This window comes from Lissotriton helveticus, chromosome 1_1, assembly GCF_964261635.1.
Source record: "Lissotriton helveticus chromosome 1_1, aLisHel1.1, whole genome shotgun sequence".
Taxonomy (NCBI): Eukaryota; Metazoa; Chordata; class Amphibia; order Caudata; family Salamandridae; genus Lissotriton; species Lissotriton helveticus.
The window spans coordinates 232,149,843-232,162,671 of NC_136057.1; positions in this window are offsets into that span (position 1 = coordinate 232,149,843).

Genomic DNA, 12,829 nt, shown 5'->3' on the forward strand with positions numbered 1-12,829 from the left:
TGGTGTTTGGCATCAAGCACCGCATACTAATACGCCCATACTGATTTCAGTGATGGATTTATTAATGCATGCACCCAGAGGGTACCTTAGAGGTACCACCTGCACCGTATTAGTCCTCTAGTGCATTGGATGACAGGTGCTGACCAGCCTGCTACCACAGACACTATTCTGACCCTCTAGGAGGTGAGAGCCCCGCTCTCAGAGCTCAGAAAGAGTGTCTGCTCTGGCAGGAGGTACTACCACCTCCTCCAGCAGGAAGGCTACTAATCAGCATATCAAGCCGGGAGCTTCAAATGCCTCTGCCACCTTTATCATATGAGCTTGGCTTCCCCAGACCGGGAGGATGCCACTCCCTGCCCTCAAGCCCATTTGGCACCAGGACAGGCAGGAAAATTAGATAAAGCAAACACAAGGAGATGATGGACGAAGTGCTGAAACTTTTCAGACACTCACCCTCAGTCACATGTCTGGGTTGCATTCATCATCATTCTTTAGCTCACTTCGCCACCTCAGTTCGGACCCAGGAAGGTTGCACATCCAGGCTGGACACACCTCTATGGTGGGGAACCTGAAGTGAACACGAAGAAAGGAATTCCACCATCTTGTGTGTGGTGGATTTAGGAACTCTGGGGCAGGAGGATATCCACTCCCCACAGGAAGTGCTCATCTAGGGGGAGCAGTGACCCCAGGGGTAATTAGCTCATGGGCGACTACCCCTTACTCACCTTAACATCCCTAAATTGAGTATTTATGGGACCCGCTGACACAGAAAAGCAGATTTGTCTGTCTGGAGAAGAAAGAAGGACAAAGAAGGGCCTTTGATGTGAGAACTGAGAAGCAACAACAGACTTGGGGCCAACCCTGCCGGCCTGCCTGTTGTCCCTGACAATTACACAGACTCGAATCATCCAGAAAGTGGTGTCAAAAGCTGTGAAAGAGTGACCCACAACTTCACCTGGCCAGCAAAATCTCCATTGGAGCACAGGAGTTGCTCCCCTGCATGTTAGCAGGCACCAAAGAACCGACAAGAGAGCCTCTGACAGCAATACCGCTAGACCAAACAGCACTGCACATGAGCCCCCCTGGCCAAGTTACCGTGAACCAATAGTTTCCCTGAGGCACAGAGAGGGTCAAAGCTGTGCCCACCCTTGGGGTTAGCCTGACTGGTCCCCCAGTCCGCCGCGTGCAGTCTTTTTCTGCAGAAACCGAGAACTTCGAGAATCTACAGCAATGCAACTCAAAACACCACTGCACACGAGGAACCCAGCCCAAGTTCGAGTGGACCAATCGGTGTCCCTAATGCTCAAGACTTGAGCCTCCTGTGAGTTCAACCGGTCTGGGTCCCTAGTCCCCGCTTGCAGCCTCTTTTCCCCAAGACCGTCGCCCATAGTCTTAAACAGGAAACCCGACACCGAAAAGCACCTCTGCACCTGGATGCCCCAGAGCCGACCGAAGTGACCTGTTGGTGCTACCCTGGATCCTGCCCTATACTTACCATAAGTCCAGAAGACCAGTCTTGTAAGTCGTTGACAGCTCGAATGCAGTATATATTGTTTCTCCATGGGATAACATTACCGCTTTAAAGACTAATACAAGTGTATTTTCTAAGTCTTGAAAAATCACTGTCTTAAAATGTACTTATCCAATAATCTTGGTGTCTAAACTTTATAAAAATCTGTGTTACTTTTATAAATTTGTGTCGGATTTCTTTATTGAGTGTGTGTCTCATTTACTGAATCTGTGTATGCAATAAATGCTTAACACTATCCTCTGATAAACCTAAACTGAATACTACCACAAAAGAGAGCATTTAGGATTACTATTTAAACCCCTGTAAACCAATAAGGGTTGCCTGGACTCTCTGTACTTCATTTTGGTGTACTATATAGAGAGCCAGCTTCCTACAACTACCCATTCACACCCCATGCCAATTCAAGTTGCTCATCCACGCCTACGAAGCCCTCCAGAACTCCGGACCTGCATACCTCAACAACAAACTTCAACCATTCAACTAGAAAGCTACGTTCAGCCTCACTCACACTCGCAGGTGTCCCCTACATCCGCAGAAGCAAGTCACGAAGGGTGCTCCTTCATCTACATATCCACCAGGACCTGGAATGAACTCCCCCAACACATCAGGACTGCCCCTTTGCTACTCAAGTTCCGCAAAAACCTGAAGACCTGGCTGTTTTACTAGGAGCTTCACACAAGCTACACTCCTGCTCCGGCACCAGGATACCCTGACAGGTGATAAGCTGCGCCATACAAATCAACATAACATATAACATAACATCACACCTCTCTAAACCAGTAATAACCATTATATGGCATGTAGACAATTGCAGCCAGTCAAAGCCCCTGGAGGCGGCTTGCCTTCTTGGACCACATCATAGCTTTAGCTCAGCCTCCCGTCGTGCCAGTCTTCACGCTCCAACTCACGTCATCTAGCCACAAGTTGTATGGACTCTATCCCTACTAATCCTTCTGTCACAAGTGAAGTGGCCAGGGCATGCAGGTTAGCTCAAGAAAATGGAGGAAACGAAAAGGAATAGCAGGAGCGTGAGAGGGAATAAGAAAGAGAGGAATACTAATAAGAACAAATAACAGAGGGTGAGACAGAGAAAGGACTGTATGTCAACATATGATATCCAGAAATGACAGACATAATTATTGTTTCCTAATATTAGTTGAAAACATATCATCCAATTGGGTGTCGACTTTGTATGATTAACTCCAATGGGGTGATATTTCTGTAAACAATATTTAGTACACTGAATTTGTCTGACAATGACAGAGAGAGGTATACAGAGAAAGAAAGAGAGAGAGACTGCATAGATAGGGAGATTGAAACTGAGAGACGAAGTGAGAGAGATTACCAAAGAGACATAAAGAGAGGGCAACACAGAAAGAGACAGATAACATAAAAGTCTAAAAGTGAGATACAGACACACACAGAGAATGCAAGAGCTACAGAAGGAGAGCCTGAGTAAGAGAGACTGGTAGTTAGAGAACAGAAAGCGACAGACATTGAGACTCAGGAGTCAAGGAGAAACCAAGAGAGATACAGAAAGACCGAGGTAAACGTGATCACACACTAGAAACAGTAAAAGTGAGATAAATGAAGGGCATATGGATAACTCCCTCTTGTTTTTTGACTTGTGGTAAGGTGGCTAAAAACCCACCCTTCCACCATTTTAGTTTGGGGTTCATTCTTGTGTAGCAGGGTGAGACTGAGCAGACTGTAGTCAGACTTGACTGACAGCCATCTATCATCCTTCACAAGTTCCAGTGAATGTTACTTTCCCACGTTGGGCTAACCCCTGACGATAAAGCTAACTACAATGTGTGGTTGAGGGTTCAATGTATTTTTAACTGCACAATCCATCATGCAGCCCCACGGTTTACTACCCCCAGAGTAGGGCTCCTCTAGGGGGTGTAGCGAGAGCAAGCAGCATTTCTGTAGGTTCAGGCCATGCACTGCCATCTAGGGCTGGGCACCTCAGTGAGGCTGGTGTGTAAAAACACTTCTTCCCCTAATTGCGTTTCCTGCTACACCAACAACAAAGCTGCATGTCTGTTAGACCTGTAAGCCTTAGGGTGGTCTCCCCTACATTTTTGCCCTTTTTGCCTCCCATGTTTACCTTACCTTTTGTTGGACTTAGGACTCTGGGTGCCTCACCGCTGCTAAACAGTGCTGAGGTGCAGGTGCTCTCCCCTAAAACCTTGTGAGGCTGGCATATCTGCCACAAGCCACTGCTACTGCAGTAAGGCTAATCCTCCATAGGCTAATATTGGGAACCTCTCCTTATGGGATAACTTCTGACAGGGACCTAATAAGTCTGTCATGTTTGGTCTTGTTGGACTCGGGCCGGGGAACCCTTTCCAATGATATATAGGGTTTGGGCATTACTACGCTAGGGATCCCACTTTTATAAAGTGGACCTTTTCCTGCCTACACTTAGATTAGGCACTGCAGACTCCCCCCTCCCCTCTGCATACTGATAGCCTGCCTGGGTTGGGAGGTGGGAGTGGTGATTCACACCTTCTTCCCTGGGATGAGCTGTGATGGGCTGCCCACTGTAGCCTTAACGGCCTGCTCTCGTCACTGTGACAGCTAGGTCAGGGAAGGCAGGGAACATACCAGAACTCCCTGGACTCTTCCAGAAGCCCCTGCCCCCAGACCCTTCCAGAGACGTCCACCACTTTCTAGCCCATGGACTGTAGAATATATAAGGGAGGGTCCTGGCCTCACATTCTTGTTACACCCTGGACTAAGAAGAATCCCTGCTGGAGTAAGGACTGCTGCGCCAGGAAGGATTGCCAGACTGAAGGAGGCTGACTGCTCCAAGGAACTGCTGCCCCATCTACTGAGCTGTCTCACTGCCTGTTGATCCTGCCCTGCAAGAGGAGACTGAAGAAACACCTCCAGAGTGTCTCCACAACATACATGAAACCAGCCTTTTTCTTTGGGGACACCAACATCCTTCAAACTGCCCCTGCGCTTTTGTACTGCCTCATCGGGATTACAGAGCTGTTAAAACTACCCCTGTGGCACTGAGACAACCACGTTGCCTCCAGGACTGTTTCTGCATCACTGACCGCCTGGAACTGCGCCTCTCTTAAAGGCCTGCGTGGCCAAAGAAGGACTTGAGGATTAATAACGTTACTGCGTGGGGTGCATGGGGCTGAGTCCACCTTGGGACCCGAAGGCACTGTGGAGCTCTATGCCAAAAGGAGCGCTGTGGGAAATCATCTCTGCCGCCCGGGACAGGAATGCGCTGAGAAGCGCTGCAGTCAAGAAGCGATGTGTGCCCCTAACCTGAGCGCGGTGAAGAGAAGGCGCTGGGACTGTTGTGAAACGTGCCTTAAAAATTGGCCCCCACTTCACCACCGTGGGCCCGAGGGAAGGTGCACCCGAATCACTTCTGCACCCCCCGGGAGCCTCGGGAAGCTGCTGCGTGCTTCTTCCTGCTGGCTGCCTTTGAAACAGACCCCCGGGACCGCCGCCACTGAGGCCGCTGACGTCACCGCCGTTCCGGGCTGGGATTGGCCCCGGCTCCTAGGGATTCCCTCAGCGTCATCAGGGGGCCACGCTGCGATTGGTCCCAGCCGCCCAGAGTGTGCAGCGTCACCAGGAGAGCCGCGCACGGATTGGCTCCAGCCAAGCAGTTGTCCAGCAAGAGGGAGCATCGGCCGAGAGGATCGCCTTGCAAGCGGATTCCCGCCGTCCCGGTGAGTCTCTCAGGCGAATGTGACTGGCTTTGGGGGCATTTTAAAAGTACCGCCGGTAGCGGCTGAACAGTGACTACCTCTCTGTGAGCCGGGGACTGGGCAAACCGATAAGGGGATTGATTGTGTCTTTCTGCAAGCGAACGGCTGGGACTCCTTCATTAAGAACGGACCGGCTCCCGGGACCTGCTTTTGTTTGGGGGCGTGGTTGACCACGGGGGTAGTTGGTTGAAAGACACCACCTGGTTCTCGCTGATAAAGTGCCTTGGGAGTTTCAGCACTGAAGTTAAACCGGGAATAAATAGCGCCGTAGTCGCACCAAGTGTAGGACAGCAGGAACATCTTCCTTGTGCCTCACTGAAGGGACTGTTTTGCCCTGGGAGAACTGTGCGCGGGGAAGATCCAGAGATTGGCTCACTTGATTGTGTCGTGACTGGGAATTCCTCCACTGTTGTTGTTATGTTATTTCCCCCGCAAAAGAGACCCTGTTGGAAGGACCTTACCAGTAGGAGACCCTGGCACACATGAGCTTTTGGGTGCATTTTGACTAATGAGTGATCTTACCTGGAGACTGGATTTCTTAATTATTGATCTTGCCTGGGAACTGGGCACATTTTGATTTGATGATTGACCTTGCCTGATGTTATTGAAGGTAGATGGTGAATCCTTACTAATTTTTGGGATCTTGCATAATTTCTACATAAAGATACTTCCATTTTTATATAAAACTGGTGTAGTGTATTTTCCTTGTGTGCGTGTTTCACTGGGAACTGTTGGTGTGTTGCACAAATACTTTACACATTGCCTCTGAAGTTACGCCTTTGCTGCTCTGCGCCAAGCTACCAGGTCCGAAGCGGTGGTCCCTACTTGGACTAGGGTGCATACCCTTGCCAACTAGAGACCCCGGTTCTAACAATGTCTATGTGGTGTTGCAGTCTAGTTCGTGAACACCGCATGACCGCACTCTCCCTCTGAATAATAAATAAAGTTATTGGAAACCTATCACAGAGTATTGTTCCGTTAATTGGCGGCGATCATCACTACAAATTGGCGACGAGATGGCTCCTCGAGCGGCCACAGCTCTGATCCCCGCTTGCACAGTGATTGGGACCGCCATGCTTCTACGCGACTTCTAGCTCGGAGAGGGAGTGCAGCAGCGGGACGCCTGGCGTGCTGAGGTGTTTCCCGCTTGTGATCCCTATGGCTCGTACATCAAGGCATCCATTTGGAATGAAGCAGCACATCGAGACTGCATAGGGCGGATGCCCAACGTGAGAGGCCATCAAGAGAAGGCATCCCCACAGTAAGTGCCTGGCCTACAGGGATCTCCCAGCCCAGCCAGCATTAGCACTTTGCAGACCCTCCAAAACCCCAAGCTGAGTACACTGGGTCAAGGAGTGAGGTGCCCCTGCCAACCAGAGCCCGGGCCCCCAGGCGAAACAGAAGTAGGGCTACACAATGCCTACTCCCAGTTGCATAGAGACATCCCAGACGGCCAAGCCTGCTTGCCCACTGCTCCTGCATCCACTCGTAGAAGGTCCAGCAGCCCCCAGTCCATCACCTCGCCAGCATGTGTGCGCAGACCTTTTCACTTACCAATCCGGTTCCTTTCCTGCCGAAGCCGGGGTAACCGGCTATGAAATGGGCGGATTGGGAAGGCTATTTCCTGAACTATCTGTCTGCTCTGGAAGACTAGGGGGAAGAAGCATTTTCCAGCAAACGCAGGAAGAAAATTATTTTGCACAATCTGGGGCCGGAGGGTCTAAGAGTGTATGACAATATGGTAAAAAAGACTAAAAGACTAGACCCCCCAATGATGAAGATGTATTCCATTAGAAGGCTTGGACAGTCATTACCAACCAGTGGTCTGCACTGCCATAGACTGCTATAACTTCTTCCAACGGAAGTAAACTGATATGGAGTCAGTGGAAGACTATGTAGCTGTGCCGAAAAGGGTAGCGGTGACTTGCAAATTCGGCCACCTCCACAACGACCTGGTGCGAGATCAGATCATAATGCACACCGTCAATACAAACATACAAGAGAAGCTGTGGGTAAGTGGGAAAGCCCCTCTCAATGAGATTATAGCCATGGTGAAAAAGGCTGAGCTGTCCAAAAGATGTGCAGCGGCAACGAAAAAAGACAGTGATAGCAAGCCCACCGTGTGCAGAGTGAGTGACAACAAAGCCCACAATGACAAACCTCCACCCACTGCGGGGGCGAGGAACAGCAGGAAGCCCATGATGAAATTCGCTGGACCCAACAAAGCACCTAGTGACCACAAGAGTAGTTGCTACAAGTGTGGGAGCCAATCGCATGTAGCTAATGACAGACGGTTTCCGGCTTTCCAAGTTAAACGTTCCTTTTGTTGGGTAATGGGCCATTTTGGAAAAGATAGCAGTCAAAAACCCAGCAACTCCACCGGCAAATGTGTTATGTATGAATCCGACACGGAAAAGGTTGAGGGGTATGCTGATGAGGACAGTATTTTGTGTATTGATAATCAAATTATGGGTATTGATTGCTATAGTAGTAAGAAACCCTCTTGCTTTTTGACCATTGGGAGTACAAGTTTCCATGGTAGCTGACTCAGGGTCCCCATACACAATAATTCAACGCAACATTTGGGAGAGGGATTTCATCCGCCCCTGAGGTCCCCACCTACACCCCACTGATGTCCATCCAGTCACCTTCACGGGAGAAAAGATCCCCATGGTAGGCTTCCGCTTGCTTTGCTTTGAGTTTAAGGAGAGGACCTCCGTCGGCAAACTGTATGTGGTGGAAAAGGGACCCTCCGTCCTGGGATGGGCGGATCAAGGGGCGTTAGGGATCCAGCTCAACCCAGTGGGTAAACACAAGTGCTCATGATGGACAAGCCACCAGCACCGGAAGGTGGAGCACCGAAAAACGAATTTCTATCAGTCTTAGGTGGCACCATAGGCAAACGTACAAAATGTATGCACAGAATTTGCCTTTAGGAAGGTGTCGTACCAGTCTGGCACAAAGTAAGAAACATCCCGTTCAATTGCAGGGAGGCAGTGCAGTCGGAACTGAAGCGACTGAAGACAACGGTGTGATTGAGCCAATCGAAAGTGCTGAATGGCTGGCACCCTTGGTAGTAGCACGTAAACCTTATGGGAAAGTGCGCCTCTGCTAAGACCTCAGGGAACAGAACAAAAACATCATTGTGGATACATTTCCATTGCCTAAAATCAGCGAAATGTTGGCTCAGACCAAGGGAATCAAATGGTTCTCCATAACTGACCGTACCGCGGCATAGCACCAAATTTCACTTCACCCCTCATGCAGGAAATTAACGACCTTCATTACACCATTCGGATGCTACAGATTTTGGCGCATGCCCTTTGGCCTGGCATCTGCAGCCGCTGTGTTTTAAAAACTCATGCACAAACTGTTCAAAGACATCAGTGGAGTTCAATATTTCCAGGATGACATACTGGCCATGGGGAAAACCAAACAAGATCATGACAAGAAACTGACTGCTGTGCTATGGATCCTATCAACCAATGGCCTCACAGAGGAGAGGGAAAAATGCAAGTTTGGTCTACACTCTGTCACATACTTGGGGCACGAAATAAGTGACAAGGGAATCTCTCCTAAGAAAGCCAATGTTGAAGCAATCATGTCGGCACCCACACAACAAAACGATGAGGAAGTTCATTTGTTCCTTGAATTGGCCGAATTCTACAGTAAATTTGTACGAATCTTAGCCACTAAAATGCACCACCTGGGTCAAATCTTAAAGGAACTTAGTTCCCCTGACATTGAAATTCTGATTTTAAAATACAGTCATCCCCTAAAGAAAACTATAGAGGCGCCTTAGTCTATAGGCCACCTGGTCCTTACAAGAATTTTACTAATAACTTAGTTGAACTACTTGCCCCACATATCAATAATGATAGTGAGTTCACATTAGTTGGAGATTTTAATGTCCACAGTGAGAAACCAGACTGTAATGAGGCACAATCACTAATAACAGACCTATCATCGTTAGGTTTGACACTGAAGAATAATGGACCCACCCGTCATACTTTAGACCTAATTTTTTCCAATGTTCAGACGATTTTGTGCCCACCTGCTATTCAGGTGAGTTGGACTGACCATTTCATTGTGGAATTTATTACCCCGTTTCAGGCACCTAACCTCACATACCCCAGCACCTTACCTTGCATCCGTAGACAGTGGCATAAAGTCACTAATTCTACTTTTAGAGAAAATTTTAACCTCCCTGTTCTACGACCCTCGGATGATATTGAAACAGCTCTTAAGAAATTCGAAGGTGAAACTAGGAAAGTTATAGACATAATTGCCCCATTAAAGCTTTTTAAATCTAGGCCAGCCAAAAAGCAAGAAGTTTGGTTCTCTGATCATCTAAGAACCCTCAAACAAGGAGCTAGGAAATTAGAAAAAAGATGGAGAACATCCCATCTCCTAGAGGATAAGAATAAATACTGGAGTGTACTATCCTCTTACCATAAAGCGATACGTTGTGCGCGGAAAGCACATATTGCTACCCAAATACAAGAGGCTGGAAACTCCCCTAGAGTTCTCTTCCAAATACTACAAACATTTGCTAAACCCACAGCATGTGAAGCTCCTGACATGTCATCCCAACAGCTGTGTGATGAAATTTCCTGTTTCTTCACTAATAAAATCGATAAAATTTATGATAAAATACTATGTACGAATCAGGCTTCATTGACTGACATGGCACCCCACCTTAATCTCATAGATTTTATATCGGACTCACAATCTCTGGACAGCTTTCCCCCTATTTCGCTTCAAGAAACATCCAACCTTATAAAACAGATTAAAAGTGGGAGTCCAGAGGATGCTATCCCTGCTAGATTAATGCCCACATTGGATGAACAACTAAGTCCAATGATCACGGAATTAGTAAACCTCTCACTCACCTCAGGCATTGTCCCCAAGGAATGGAAGCGAGCACTTGTCAGACCCATAAGGAAAAACACCGCCTTATCATGGTCTGACCTGACAAATTTAAGACCTATCTCCCTGTTACCTTTCTTGGGGAAAATTATAGAAAAACATGTCAACTGCCACCTATCCGGACATATTGAACAAGTACAAGCCCTGGATGAATCCCAATCAGGATTCCGCCCCAAATACAGTACAGAATCCACCTTACTGTCTGTTACTGATGATCTCCACGCCTACCAGGACAAGGGCCTTTCAGTCATCTTGGTTCTATTAGATCTATCGGCAGCGTTCGACACCGTGTCTCATTCCATCCTGACTCAACGGTTGTCGAGCGCTGGCCTTAAGAACAAAGCCCTTGAATGGTTAAAGAGTTTCCTAGCTGATCGCACCCAGAGAGTCACCATGGGTGCATATCGCTCGGCGGAAATTGAGATTTCTAAGGGGGTGCCACAGGGCTCATGTCTGAGCCCCACGCTCTTTAATATCTATGTGGCACCCCTGGCAGGAGTGTTGCGTAGATACGGCTTCGTCCCCGTATCTTACGCAGATGATACGCAGCTCCTTTTCCCCTTCAAAACTCTTTCCACTGAGGTTAGGAACTCCTTCTCATCAGGCATGAGAGAAGTGGCAAAATGGATGTCTACCAACTATCTCCAATGTAACGTCAGCAAAACGGAGATCATGTTATTTGGGGAGGCTAAGATACTATGGACTCCGGAATGGTGGCCATCAGAGCTAGGAGATGTCCCTGAACCTAAACAGGTCGTGAAGAATTTGGGAATTCGGCTCGATCACGACCTGTCACTAAAACAACATACCAGCTATATTTCAGGGATATGCTTCCACACCATCGGCTTGCTCCACAAAGTCTTTCCACTCCTACCTAACTCAGTAAGAAAAACTCTCGTTCAAGCACTGATCCTGAGTCGGATCGATTACTGTAACGGTTTGTTACTCTCTGCCAACGAAGGAGTGCTGGATAAGCTACAAGTCATTCAGAACACGGCAGCTCGCCTTGTTCTGAATGCCCCCCCAAGAACTGCCTCCAAACCCCTCCTTATTCAACTACTTTGGCTCCCAGTTAGACAAAGGGCAAAATTTAAAATATGTTGCCTGATCCATAAGTGTTTGAACGGACAGGGACCCATCTATCTTGCAGTGGAGATTTGTTCCTTATGTTCCAGCACGATCCCTCAGATCAAGCAACAATCTCCTCCTTGCGGTCCCCCATGTCAAAAGGGTCAGACATGGAGGTAGAGCTTTGTCTACCGTGGGTCCCAAGCTGTGGAACAAATTACCCCTGGCTCTAAGACAATGCAAAGAGCACCTAATATTCCGTAGACTTCTAAAAACTATCTTATTCAAAAATGAAATCTAATTCCACCCCTACATTATGTCTGCTGATTTACCGGTCAAAAAGCGCAGAGATACTCCTGGCGGAGTGATTCAAGCGCTATATAAACCCATAAATAAATAAATAAATAAAATAAATAAAGGAGAAAAACATATTCAGCTGTTCTGCCGACTCCAATGAAGAATTTGGACAAATCAAGAAAGCAATCTGTGATGCCATTCCTTTACACGGATTTGACAACTCCGCCATCTCCATATTAACCACAGATGCCAGTGACAAAGGTCTGGGAGCCATCCTGTCGCAGAGGTCCACCGATGGCACAGAAACAACCATCAGTTTCGCATCCCATTCCCACGCCCCCAACGAGGAGAAGTTCAGTGTCATAGAGAAGGAGATGCTCGCTACCATTTGGGCCATGGAAAAATTCCGCCAATATCTCTGGGGATCCTGGTTCATCCTCAGAACGGACTACAAACCATTGGTTAAAGTCCTCACATCTAGAGGCCAGGCTAGCGCCACACCACTCATTGCCAAGATGACCCTCAGGCTATTGGACTATGTATACGATGTTGAGTACTTACCGGGAAGAAAGAACAAAGTAGCAGATTACCTCAGCAGATCAGCGGCAACGGAAGGGGCACTGACACACACAGAATGGGACGACTACACAATAGTGGTCACGAGCGATCAAGAAGACGTCATTAGCGGGCAAGAATGGAAGGCAGCATATGACACAGATCCCCATCTCGAGAGCGTAAAAAGTTTGTCACACAGGGTTGGCCGGAGAAGGGGCACCTGGACCTCAGGAAGTTCTGGGAAGTGCGGGATGAACTTTCCATTAGTGAGGATGCTATATTTCTACTACGAGGAGACAAAGTGATTCCTCCGCAACAGTTGGTGACCCTCTACTTTCCATCCTGCACGAGGGCCATTTAGGAATTGTGAAGTCGAAGAGACAAGTCAAACCCTCTTACTGGTGGCTCGCTGTCGACAATCATGTGGAGAAGTATGTGAGGGCATGCGAGCAGTGCAGCAGTGCAGACAAATCACTGACCATGCTACGGCCACCCCTGGGGAAGTTCCCCACCCCCAACAGCCCCTGGGAAGAGTTGTCCATTGATATTTTGGGCCTCATTCTGGACTCTTGGGGTATACCGAAGTATGCCATAGTACTGATTGATCGATACTCCAAATGGCCAGAGGTAGAAATATGCGAGAAGGTGGACACGGAAACATCATCGCTTTCCTCACTGCCACATTCTTATGAGAAGGGATTCCGAAAAA